Source organism: Osmerus eperlanus, chromosome 14 (assembly GCF_963692335.1).
Source record: "Osmerus eperlanus chromosome 14, fOsmEpe2.1, whole genome shotgun sequence".
NCBI lineage: Eukaryota > Metazoa > Chordata > Actinopteri > Osmeriformes > Osmeridae > Osmerus > Osmerus eperlanus.
In genome coordinates, this window is record NC_085031.1 from 6,109,170 (window position 1) to 6,121,669 (window position 12,500).

Consider the following 12,500-nt stretch of genomic DNA (forward strand, 5'->3'; position numbering starts at 1 on the left):
TCAGTGATTTGGCTAGAATTGGCAGCTAGCTGCATACATCTTCAACTCCCAAAGCAAAAATATTTTACACCTAACGCTCCCCGTAAATTTCAGCGCTTGAAGTTGTTGATCAATATGCAAAGCAGCACGATGAATATGCACGAAGGGTCCGGTAATTGCACGTCAGGGTGGCGGCACGGTAATTTGAGTCTCGGGATCCTGCAATCAGCGTTCTATTCATTAGCGCGTGGAACCATCTCATCTGCGACCACTCGAGTCTGCCAATCACCCGCGCGGGCACATGACATTACAAAAGCAAAATGAAAAAGTTTCAATTACTAGCCAGGCAAGCTCGTGGCGAAACAACTCTAAACACTATATTTAGTGTTCTTTGTGCACAAAAAGGCTGCTACTGCTCCGAAGAAGAAGAGGGAGACTGCCTTAATGAAACGATATAATCTCATGCATTTACATCACCTTTAAACCGAGGACAGGCGTCGGTGGAGCGGACCGCACCTCAGTTGAACGTTCTTGCAACGTTCTGTTTGTCTGGCGTAGAGGAGGACAAACAATTGCCTCATATCACAGGAAATGTGGAGAGGACACAGGGAGTAAACGCTGGCACTCATCTGCTATTGTCTGAGAGGATTGGTGGTCTCTGTTTTTAGGGGCCTGCAAAAAGATGAGGCCAACAATTCTGCAATTACCGTTAGGGGGGTCTTTACTCAGACGAACATTTTTCTCGGTTGAACCTACTTGAGAAAACAATAGCTCTGAATGTGTCTCACATATGCAGGACTATAATGGATAGTGGAAAGGCTAGATACAGTATGACACTTCATACAAGACAGTTCAGTGTTAAGAGTCCAATGATTGTCTTCTCTGTCCAGTTTGGTCTCTCTCTCTCTCTCTCTCTCTCTCTCTCTCTCTCTCTCTCTCTCTCTCTCTCTCTCTCTCTCTCTCTCTCTCTCTCTCTCTCTCTCTCTCTCTCTCTCTCTCTCTCTCTCTCTCTCTCTCTCTCTCTCTCTCTCTCTCTCTTTCTCTCCCTCATCTCATTCTCCTTCTTTTGGTGTGTGTGAGGGTGGGTGGGTGGTGGTGGTAGGGGGGCAGGCTCCTTTGCCATGCCCTGTGTCAGGAAGGGAGTTCCTCGCGTTTGGGAGAGTGGGGTCTTCAGAGGAGTGTGTGTGTGAGTGTATGTGTGTGTGCGTGTGTGTGTGTGTGAGTCCTGGCGATGCCGGCAGGACGGTGGATCCTCCATTGTTCCACTCTGACACAGACACACACTTCCTCCCTCAGCTATAAATCTGCCCTAGCGAAGAAGTGTCCCTGGAGCGTCACCCTGGTAACCCCGACACACACACACACACAGGCATGGACACACACTCATCACTGTTACACATCCAATATTGTTACAAACACGTACACGCACACACATACTCCTATTGTCTTTGGAGGACAGGGTGCTGGAGGTTGAAGGTCTGGGCTCGTCTTCTGCGAGGCAGGCGGGCAGGGGCAGCGCGGAGAGAAAACATGAAAACACAGGAGAGGAAGAGAGAAGCTGCAGGAGGAAACTGACCTGCTGGATATTCCAGAAAGACTCCGTCAGCTGCCTCCTGGTGAGTCAGAGACTCTTAACAGTCCCTCGCCAGTCAGAGCTGAGTTTCCATAGTGAAGCACAGTAGCTGGTAGTTTCATCTTAATGAGGATTTAAATCAGTGGTTCTCTGTGGCCCCCAAGGGTGGCAGTGATTGGCATTCCTTCTGAACATGAATAACACTGTCTATTGACAATTGTAACCTCCCACCCACCCATCCCCCCCCCCCCCCCCCGCCTTAAAATGCCTGTCTCTCCCTAGGTGAGTCTTTCTGTCACAATTTACTGACCTGACTTGCAGCTGTCAAAATCCCAGAAAGAAACAAAAACATCTTTTGAAGCAAAAACCGTGCTTGAATAGAGCATGGAGAGCAGAGGGAAGGGAGTGGAGAGGAAAGTAGAGGAGAGATTTCCAGTGAGAAACAAAAGTAAGGGGAATTTATGTCATTCCAGTCCGGTGCTGAAACAACAACTTTGCCAGGAGGTGTGAACGCCACACTAACCGCCGTCGCGCTGCCTGGACCTGAATGGACGGCCCTGTGGAGTCCACTGTCCCCGTGACAACCCCAGGCCCCGCCCACATGCGCACCTTGACACGCACCTGTCAAGGCTGTCGGCTACGTGGGTGGGCGGAGAGAAGGATCCTTTTATTTGACAGCTGCTATTTGACTAATTCAAAACAACAGCTGTGAGGTAGGAAGGAGGGGCAGGGAGAAGGGGGGAGGTTTAGGTGGGTGGTGGGAGTGAGTGAGGAGATGGGGGGGGGGGCAGGGATGAAAATGAATACCGCATGTGCACCCGGTATGAAATAAAGGAGAGAAAATAAATTGGAGAAGGCAAGAAAAGAGCGTGATGCAATTTCGAGGCTGGAGACTGGCGAGAGAGAGAGACCTGATATTGGGTCCAACGAGAACTGAACTGGAGCCTTATACGTTTACTGTATGCATGTGTGTGTGTGTGTGCTCGCGCATACAGGACAAGGTGAGGTCCATGTCCGGGTCACGCTGCTCACATTAGCCTCGTCGGGGGAAGTGTGTGAGTGCGGCAGGACAGGTGAAAATGATTACGGCGTTGCAGTGAGGATGTGGTCCTCAGACATGTGGTCGGGTCTGGAGGAGGCTTGGAGGTGGGGTGGTCCTCACTTCCTGCAGCACGCCTGGCCTGTTAACACAACAGCCCACAGAGGGGAAGACAGCGCAAGGCCAGGACATTAGCATCCCTCACTCCTGAGGGAGAAAAGAGGGAAAGAAAGGCATAAAAAGAGGGAGGGAGGGAGGGAGGGAGGGAGGGGGACTTTCCTCTTGAGGTTTTCATTCCAGAACGTCCAAAATACTAACTAACGTCCTCTGGACATTGTCAAAACAACGTGGTAGGTTGCGAAAGCATAATGTAATTACAGCTCAGTATACAATCTATGTAAATAATTGTGTATGTCAGGATACAGCACAAAGTATGCTCACAAAGTTTTTGCACCATCGAAAAAATCAACTGTGCCTAATCTAACGGCTGTAAAAACAAATTACAAAAACAAAGTACATGACAAACATATAAATAATCCTTCAAATATGTGTCTTTGGTTTGAATCACACAACTGTCTGGTTCAACATTGTCCAGTGTTAACTCACAGGGTCCCCAGAGATTTATTGTAAGGTTCTGGACCAGAATTGGAACTAAAACGGAAACCATGCCTGTCTTTGGGACTTGGCTGTGAATGCCGGTTCTATGACTTCGGGTTTGGAACCGTAACGTTTCCAGAAAGTTCCCATCGAAGTCTGTCTTCTTTCAGTGTGGATCACTCCAGAACATTCAGACAGTGATGACACCTGGCCCAGTCTGACCCATGTTGTCTTGAGCACAACTTTCGTCACGTGTGCAAGACGGATGCTGACGGTGTAGAACACATGGCTGATGGAACGGTTCCTCTGGAAGGTTGGCCAGCATAGATCAGGACCTCAACACACGACAGAACAATCCTGGTGAACTGGCAACCTACTTTTGATCTCAGTGGTCTGCAGAGAAGACACCGGGGGTTTCACTGCGGTCTCTCTGTGCACATTTACAAAATGCTCTGCGCTGACCTTGTCATTCAGGTCTGATTGCGATGGCCGTGTTGCCCTGGTAACCTACACAGAGCCACGGCTGTAAGTAGCACCAGATGCTGACCCCAGCACTTCCTGTAAATGTAGATGGGTCCAAATGAAGATTAAGTCAAACGAGCAGCAGTTGAAGTGAGTGGAGAGGAGGCAAGGCTCGCTGGATAACTGGCTGACTGGCAAGTCTGTATGGACTGGATGGATGGCTGTCTGGCTGTCTGGCTGATTGTCTGGATGGCTGGCTGGCGGGATGATTGACTGGATACAGTTTTTTACTCTACAAAAGATGCAATCTCACCGCGCAAGTTTAGTTCTGACCAATTTCCTGGTCTTATAAATGTGTTCCTAAATACACAATACAGTGGGGTTCTGGAACAGGTGGCAGGATTCCAGGGTAGTTTGGAGATAGAGATAAGGAACACTGCCAATACTTTGATCTGAGTCTGATTTAATGCTGTAATGCCTCGCCTACATCTCCATGAGTTCCGGAAGCAATCACCGTATCGCCGCGCGCCCGGAACCACCCTCCCGACTGGCCGTGTGATATCACCGCGAGGAACACCGGAAAAAAAAAAGTTCGCCTGGCCGAGCTCACACGCAATCAATTATTTTTTGCAAAAGCTGCAGGGAGGAAATGTCAGCCATTAGCCTGGCGAGCTGGGATCACAGGGGGGGTAATATCAGGGTAATAGCGGCACCTCTGCGAACAAACACGCTTAGCTAATAGGCCACCTCAACCTGTGTGTGTGTCTAGGTGTGTGTGTGTGTGTGTGTATGGGGGTGGGGCGGTGACGGCCTACGCTAGGCAGTGTCACTTCGGGGTTGCTACCTCTACCATTAGTGTCTGTGTGTGTGCGTCTGTTTGTGTGTTCATTTCGTGTGCGTGTGTGTTGAATGGCCTGGAAGGTAACCGAGGTTAAAGCCTTTCCTTTCTAATTTTCTCACCTCTGACCCCGTGCCAAAGAGCCTGTTACAAACTATCCCCACATAAGTGGTGGCAGCATGACCATCACACACACACACATTCACTCACACAGAACACTCTGCGCTGTTGCTGTGAGGCCATAGACTGCAGTCAGGGAGTAAGAGGACATTGAGAGACGGTTCCTCGTCTCTCAATGTCCTCTTCTGTCTGCATGACCACTTATTCAGCCAGTCAGCCAGACAACCAGTCAGCAACTAAATCACACAGCCATCTTGCCAACCAAGCCAAACAACCGTCCAGCCAAGCCCAGCTCCCAGCCAGTCTCAGCCTTGAGCAGCCATGTTTTTTCAGGCTAAGCAAGTAAATGAGAAGACAGACAGCCTGCTCAACACTCTCCTACTCTGAGAAGAAGATAAAACCTCCTTCTCTGGGAGAGAGATGGCCCAGCATCCAGTCAATGCAGCCAGGAAAAAGCTGCAATGATCTGGTTCTAACACTGCTAGGCCTGCCACCAGGCTGGGGCTACAGCAGGACGCTGTGGCCACTCATAGAACGAAAATATCACCAGATTACAACTCTGTTTTTACTTGGAGCACAGTAGCAACAGCTCTCTCCCAACATAAATTGAGACCCTTCTGTTGGGCTCTGAGTCCTGTCAGGATGAATCATACAGACGTGAGACCATGCAATGATTCATAAATACATTGATTCATTTGTACAGTAGAGCTTCATCTTGCCCGTACTGGGAATCAAACTAAGGTCCTCTGACTTTCGAATGCTCTGAATGAATCTCTGTAAATACGTTGATGGCACAGGTGGGGGGGGGGGGGGGTATTCGTACGGAGGACTGAGTTACACTCAACTTGGTTATTACTCACTCCTCTAAACTCACTCCTACACACAGCAGGCCTAGCTGGTTGAGCTCAGCTCAACTGTGTGTCTCAGTCATGGCATCACTGGAACAGGTGTCATTGCGTCACTCGTCAGTAGAGCTTCTTTCCGATCTTGCCTGTACTGGGGTTCAAACGTAGGCCCTCTGGCTTACATTTAGCTTGAACTAGCCATGGCACCAGCAGGCCATCTCTTCGATGGGGCAGGTGGGCGGTATTTACACTGAGGAGTGAGTTTAACCAATTCCATTCGGTCGCACACATATTAGTCTCCACAGCATTATTCAAAACCATTCAATCCAATTAAATCCATTTGTTTGACCCTTTTTACAAGCGACGCCGCAGAGGGCGTCACGTACGCCCACAGAACCTGAACCAATCGAAAACCCTCAACTCTTTTAACCCATGAAAACTATTCCAGAGAACACGTCTGATCTGAAGCATGTGAGGGTGATGATAAAACAATCGCCACTCGTTTTGAAGGTACACTCGAGAAACCACTTACGTAATTGTAGGTTAGACTTTAGGTCTCATTATACAATGAGTAGTGTTTCCAACCTGACAACCTGATTGGTTCGGAACCATGGTATATTTCATGTGGTGCTGTAATAGGTGGACTCTCATGCAACATCATCACCCCGGGCGTCATATCATGGATGGAGACTGTGACTTTCGGAATGGGGCTTAAATATTTAGTACTCAGAGCTCTGAGTGAGAGAAAGCTAAAGGTAAAATGTATTTGATGTGTGTGATCGTGTTTATTCGTACATATAAAGTGTGCATGTGTGTGTGTATAGAAGCATGGGCACAGAAATGTGTATGTGCATGCATGTCCGTGTACCATAAAGGAGGGGGTATTCCAGATAAGCACAGGAACTTTCCACAGTTTCTTTTATACTTATTTATTTTTTGGTCTGTGTTGTTTTCTCAGTATTGCAATGCATCACTTGACATTACCCAAGCAGGTTTGAGCTGCAGAGCGTCAGCTGAAAGCAATTTGGTAGCGAGCGCAGCTGCCAGTGGGATAAGACTTTCCTTCTCTCGTTTACTTTGAAATGCTGCTTCTTTTTTCTAAATGTCCAAAATACACAGGGCAGCCAAATTGCTGACATGTGTGTGAGGACCAGCAAGAGGCTGCATTCTTTCATGGACCTCTATGCAAAAACCTTGCCGTGTTTATTTAAAGAACACCGAACACTTTAGCACTATTAAGAAACATGTCATATAGTAAACGAAAGGTTTCCTCCCAGGAAAAACTCCCCATGCGTTTATTTTCTTTTGCAAAAAGTTATTTTAGTTTTGACTCACAAACTGACTGTGTTCGCAAGCAGGGCCGGTGGTGTTGTAGTTAGGTTGTGTACTGGGAGAGGCTAACAGGCAAACCTGGAAGTGCTGTGATTATTTGTGTTCTGAGAGGTGGACGAGGTGACCTGGACTCTTTCGCTCTTCCCCTCTTTCTCTGTCTTTTTTCTCTCTCTCAGGCCTTGCACCACAAATACAACATGATCTGTCTGGGGAGACTATGACTAGAAGGTGTGGAGGCATGACTGCTACTCTGGCTCATGGCTGTGATACCTTTTCCTCAGAGAGAGACTGTACTGAAAAAGAGACCTTCCTCAGGGAAAGAAGACACAGAAAGAACCATGACATTGGCGTTTTAAGGACAAGCCATTCCGTTCTGGGATGAGGAAGACCACATTATCAGATGCATCCCCAAAGGGCAACAGCAGTCTAATGTGTTACAGGAGAGAATGACTTGGAGTCTGTCCACACATTCATTCCACTTCCTGGATGGGAGGAAGTGATATCACACCGGACAGAATGTTCCTGGGATGGCACCTGAAGGTGTGAGGAGGACATTCCTTCCACGAGGACAATGTTCTAGAAGGAACACTCTGTCACAGCTGCCAAACCAGCAGAGAATATAGCCTATTGTTGTGTTGATTCATCTTCCGTAATCGAGCGGGTTGGGCCTGAGCCTAGGTCTGCTGTTCCCGGCTCAGCTGAGGAACCGCTGGTCCACAACTCTGTAAACAGGAACGGTCTCCACCTCCTCTTCAACTTCCTCGCTCCCTCCTTCCTGAGGTCACTTGAATAAACACCTCCAAGTCAGTGTGATTACTGTGCGGCTGGGAGAGAGGGATGAGAGGAACTGAGAGGCAGGGAGAGAGGGATGAGAGGAACTGAGAGGCAGGGAGAGAGGGATGAGAGGAACTGAGAGGCAGGGAGAGAGGGATGAGAGGAACTGAGAGGCAGGGAGAGAGGGATGAGAGGAACTGAGAGGCAGGGAGAGAGGGATGAGAGGAGAGAAACGGAGAGGCTTGGAGGAGTGAGCGGGATAAGTGGAATTCAGGGTGAAAAATTGCGAGGAAAGACAGATCTTTTGCATGTGCATGAACAGCAAATGGAACCGAATTAAAGAGTGCATCCCATGCACGATGAGCATGGGTCAAAGAAGGTGCAGCCGATAGGACATAGTGTGTGTGTGTGTGTGTGTTTGGGGGGGGTTCTTTTTTTGTAAAGGTCAAAAGGAGTTTGATGTAAGACGTCATCGGAGGAAGAAGAGAGACCCTCCTCTGAGTCACTGTAAAGGATACAGTACCACAGGAAGAGGGAAACGAGAGCAGGGAGGGTAGGAGGGAGGGAGGGAAAATCTGAGGTGGAGAGCAGAGGAAGGCAGTGAGGGAGGGCGTCCAGGGTCGGGGTGGGCGTCCTGCGGCCCTGTGTGACTGATAGCCCACCAAGGCCCCAGCCTGGCCAGAGACGGAGAGCGGCTAACCCACCTTGACATGCATAGGAAACCCTAGCCCCACCCCCCCACTCCCCAAGCCCCCCAGCCCTCCCCTAGTGCCCCCTCCAGAGGCAGAGGAACCACCAGGGCAGTGGGCCTGCACTGCTCACTACGCGTCCGTCCTCGCTAACAGTGTTTAGATGAGCGAACGCTGCAGGAATGCCGGCGTACCTCATAGTAACCACACGCACCACAGCATTAGGAGCCCAGCCCCGAGGACTCTGGCAAGGAGACATGTCGCTACCAGGAGACCCCCAAACGCACTGCCAAGTCAAAGCTCTTCACCGCGTCAGGGTGGAGAGGGGTTCAGAGACTGTAGGACTGCGTGTGTGCGCACGCAGTGAGTTTGCGTGCGCGTGAGTGTGTTTGCACTCACGGAGGTGTCCACACACAACTCCGCTCGCAGCACGTGTGTGTGTGTAGAGAAAGCGAGAGGTGTGCATGTGATGAGTCACCCTGCTAGTCTGTGCTTGGCTGAGACCAGCGAAGGTCTCCTGGATTAGTCTGTCTCCTCTGAGCTGCTGCCATGAATCACCCCGGGAGGTTCAACAAACAATACCGCAGATGTACTGGAGCTCCTTCTGAGAGGGGGGCGGGGGGGGGGGGGGGGTAGGGGGGCTGGAGATAAGAGAGAGAGAGAAGGGGAGAGTGACAGAGATAAAGGGAAAAAGAGACAAAGAGAGACAGGGAAGAGAGAGGAGACAGAAAGACAAACAGACATGCAGCCAGACAGAGCTGAAAGAGTGTGAGAGAAGGGGAGAGGGGAGAGAGACAGAGAGGGAGAGGTAGAGGGAGAGAGAGAGAGAGAGAGAGAGAGAGAGAGAGAGAGAGAGAGAGAGAGAGAGAGAGAGAGAGAGAGAGAGAGAGAGGGGGGGTTAGGGGGGGGCGGCTGGCACGCAGGCCATGATGTGGTGTGGTTGTAAATACAGAGTGCTGAGGGCTGTAGCTATCAGAGGAGGAGTAATGAAGGTCTGGACCCGGGCCAACACAAACACAGGCCTGCCCTGGAGGATCTGAACCACTGGGCTCCCCCTACACACACACACACACACACTCTCACACAAGGTTTTCAGCAGCCTGTTCTGTCACTCAGCAGCGTTGCTTCAGAGAACTGTCAAACAGCAACCACAGCTCCATCATATCCTGTCATGGAGGTGCTGTTCTCTTACTGTATCCACTGTCTGGAACACCTGACCTCACATCACACAGACTCACACACACACACACACACACACACTCTCTCTCTCACACACACACACACACAGGCTCTCTCTTACACACACACACACACACACAGACTCTCTCACACACACACACCTCACATATGTGAATGTGATTGTGGGTTTGTAAAAAGACAGCACTGTGATGCTACTGTGTTTTATCTTTAATAAATTCAGCATGAATTGACTGAGACCAGAACTGATACTGAGCTGGGAGCCAAGAGACAGCGTCTCCCTGGAGACGAACCTGAGTCCTGAACCTGAGGTTCTTTTCAACACTCTCTTCACCTGCCGGTTTGCACAGCTTTAAAAACTGATTACATTGAGCCCTCATGAAAAGCCAGGCTTTAGCATCTCAACAAAACCAAAGGGCTCTCCACGGGAGAAAATCCCCTGTAAACAAATAAAACAAACACCAGGTTTGTCCACACACATGTTGGAGCTTAAGCCTGACAGATTTAGAATGAAATCATTTCATGTTGAAGCAGAGAAGCTGAATGAACTGCATATGTAAGATGATACAGTAAGAGACTGTGAGAGAAGTGTATGTGTCTGGTGAAGAGTCTTCCTCTGCTGTGGAGCGAGCAGACTCCTGCAGAGGCTTGTTTTCGACTCCTGACTCCACACTGTAACGCTGAAGCTCTGTGTGTTGATTTAGCCACACATGTCACAGGTCTTTTAGAGAACAGCGGTGCAGAAACGCTGCTGGCAAGCATGGTTGGAGGAATGCAAACAGAGATTCTCTGGGCGCCCATCGCCTCAGGAAAGCCCTGTCACCCCCTCAGAGCCCCCACCTGAAGGCATGGTTCTCAAAGATGCTACAAACTTGAATAGAATAACGACAGTATGTAATATGCAATGTGTATGATGTCATATTGTAATGGCATGTAACATGCTTATGGTGCAACATGTAATATGTAATTAATTAAGTTATGTGATAAATAAATTAAATCAGAAACAACTCTGAAAAAATCCTAATGCGTAATTCAGTAATTGTCTCTGTTTAAATGGTTTGATATGACGTTAGTTTAAGTCAGACCAAGGGCTGACCTCTGACCTCTGACCTCTGACCTCTGTGGGCTGGAGCTCCTCTCCTGAACCAGTCTGAACACGAGGTTGACACCTTGTAATAGTCTGATGAAGGGTAGCCAGGAGGGTAGCCAGAGACAGGAAACATGAAAACTGGATCTCTGTATTTGATCCTCAGGAGAAGGCTGCCTGTGGGGTAATTGTGGTGGGGTAGTTGTGGTGTTGGTTGGGGGTGGGGGTGGTGGGGGCTTTGTTAAATAGCTCACTCCTGTCAGGCACATGACAGTAATCCCATTAAAACTCAACAATTCTTCCTTCTCTAATCATTCTCATTCTACAGGATCATGTTCTACATTACAAGGATATATGCCAGGGCTTTGGGGGGTGGGGTGGGGGGGTGCTAGGCTGGAGGAGGAGGAATATGAGGAGTGGAGCCTCGACTCTATGGACCACTAGAATAACAATCTCCATGAGTGTGTGTGTGTGTGTGTGTGTGTGTGTGTGTGTGTGTGTGTGTGTGTGTGTGTGTGTGAGTGTGTGTGTGTCTGGACTGACCTGGTCCAGGGGGGCCGTGTTCCAGCTCCAACCTGCATGGGAGTTCAAAGCCCCCCTGTAGAACGTGAGACAGAACATGAAAGCGGCACTCAGGAGCATGTACACATCAGAGTGCTCAGCGCTGCAATGGGACATCTAACGTAAACAAATCAAACGCACCCTCATAGCAGGGCTCCTAATGGCATTGGCCGACAACGCTGAGAGGAGACAGAAAACCATCAAACTCCCATCTAAAACCACAACGGTAGATTCAGCCAATACCCATAGAACAACACAGACTTCAGGCCTCTCATCTCAAAGTCTCCACTATACAATCTCAAATGAATGTATTAGCATTGATTTATTACCGTACGATCATCCGCGGCATTGAAATATACATTTTCGTACTGACCTTGAATAACACACAACGAAAAGAAACCTGCAGAGGCAAAAGGAGAAGGAGGAATCCTCCACTTCTGCTTCCACACGTAGTTGGACTCCATCCCTCTCTCAAACACAGATGACCCGATGACACACCCGATAAAGCGCAGTGGAGGCCGCCTCTAGTCCTTACACCAGCCGCCGCTTCCAATATTTATTTGGTTCTGTCAGCACTCGTGTAGGAACAATGGCCGTATTGACAGTTGGAAATGGTGAATGAGTAGACTTGTTTGAGTGTTTTAGCGCGCCCAAGCTCTCTGCAGCACCTCTCCTTTTGTCAGAGTGCCGTGTTGTATTTCATGTCTCTGCCAGAGCCGGTTTCCTGCGGAGGGGCAGAGTCAAACTGACGATGACCCCCCCCTTCCTGAGAGGGCTCCGAGCTGGGCCTGCCACGAGCCCCGCGGCCCAGCCATCGCCCCCCACCCCCCACCTCCCAGCACACACACACTCACCACTGACATCTTTGCCTTAAGTCAATGACCTCTCATACCCTATGTATACCCCCCCCTACAAACACACATCTCACAGCCCTTCCCTTCCTCACCTATGCCTCCCTTTTGGCCATTCCTACCACCTCCACCCCTCACCCTCTCTTTTCCCTAGTGAGGGTTACAAATTGGTTAAAGACCTAGGTTCTTTTGCAGGTTAGAGACTGGCTGGCCAGGGTCCCAGTGGTCAGTTTGTGTGTGTAGTTTGGCACAGCTTTTGTGTTCCATGGTGACTTCATCTCCAAGGTCACCCTGGGGAAGTCAGCAGGAACAGGAGGAGGAAACTTCCCTCCTGGATGCAGGTAGAGAACTCTGACCCTTGACCCCTCATGCACACACACAAAGACACCTATCATATTGACTAAGAAAACCAGGAATCCTAAAGTTAAATTCCAGATCTTTTCAGACCTGTTTTTATGACCTTTTCAAAAGACCCCCACACCAAACTGTAACCGGCAGCAACACACCTATAACTTACATTTGCTGTACATTGATTTTGAGATTGAAAAAAAAACAG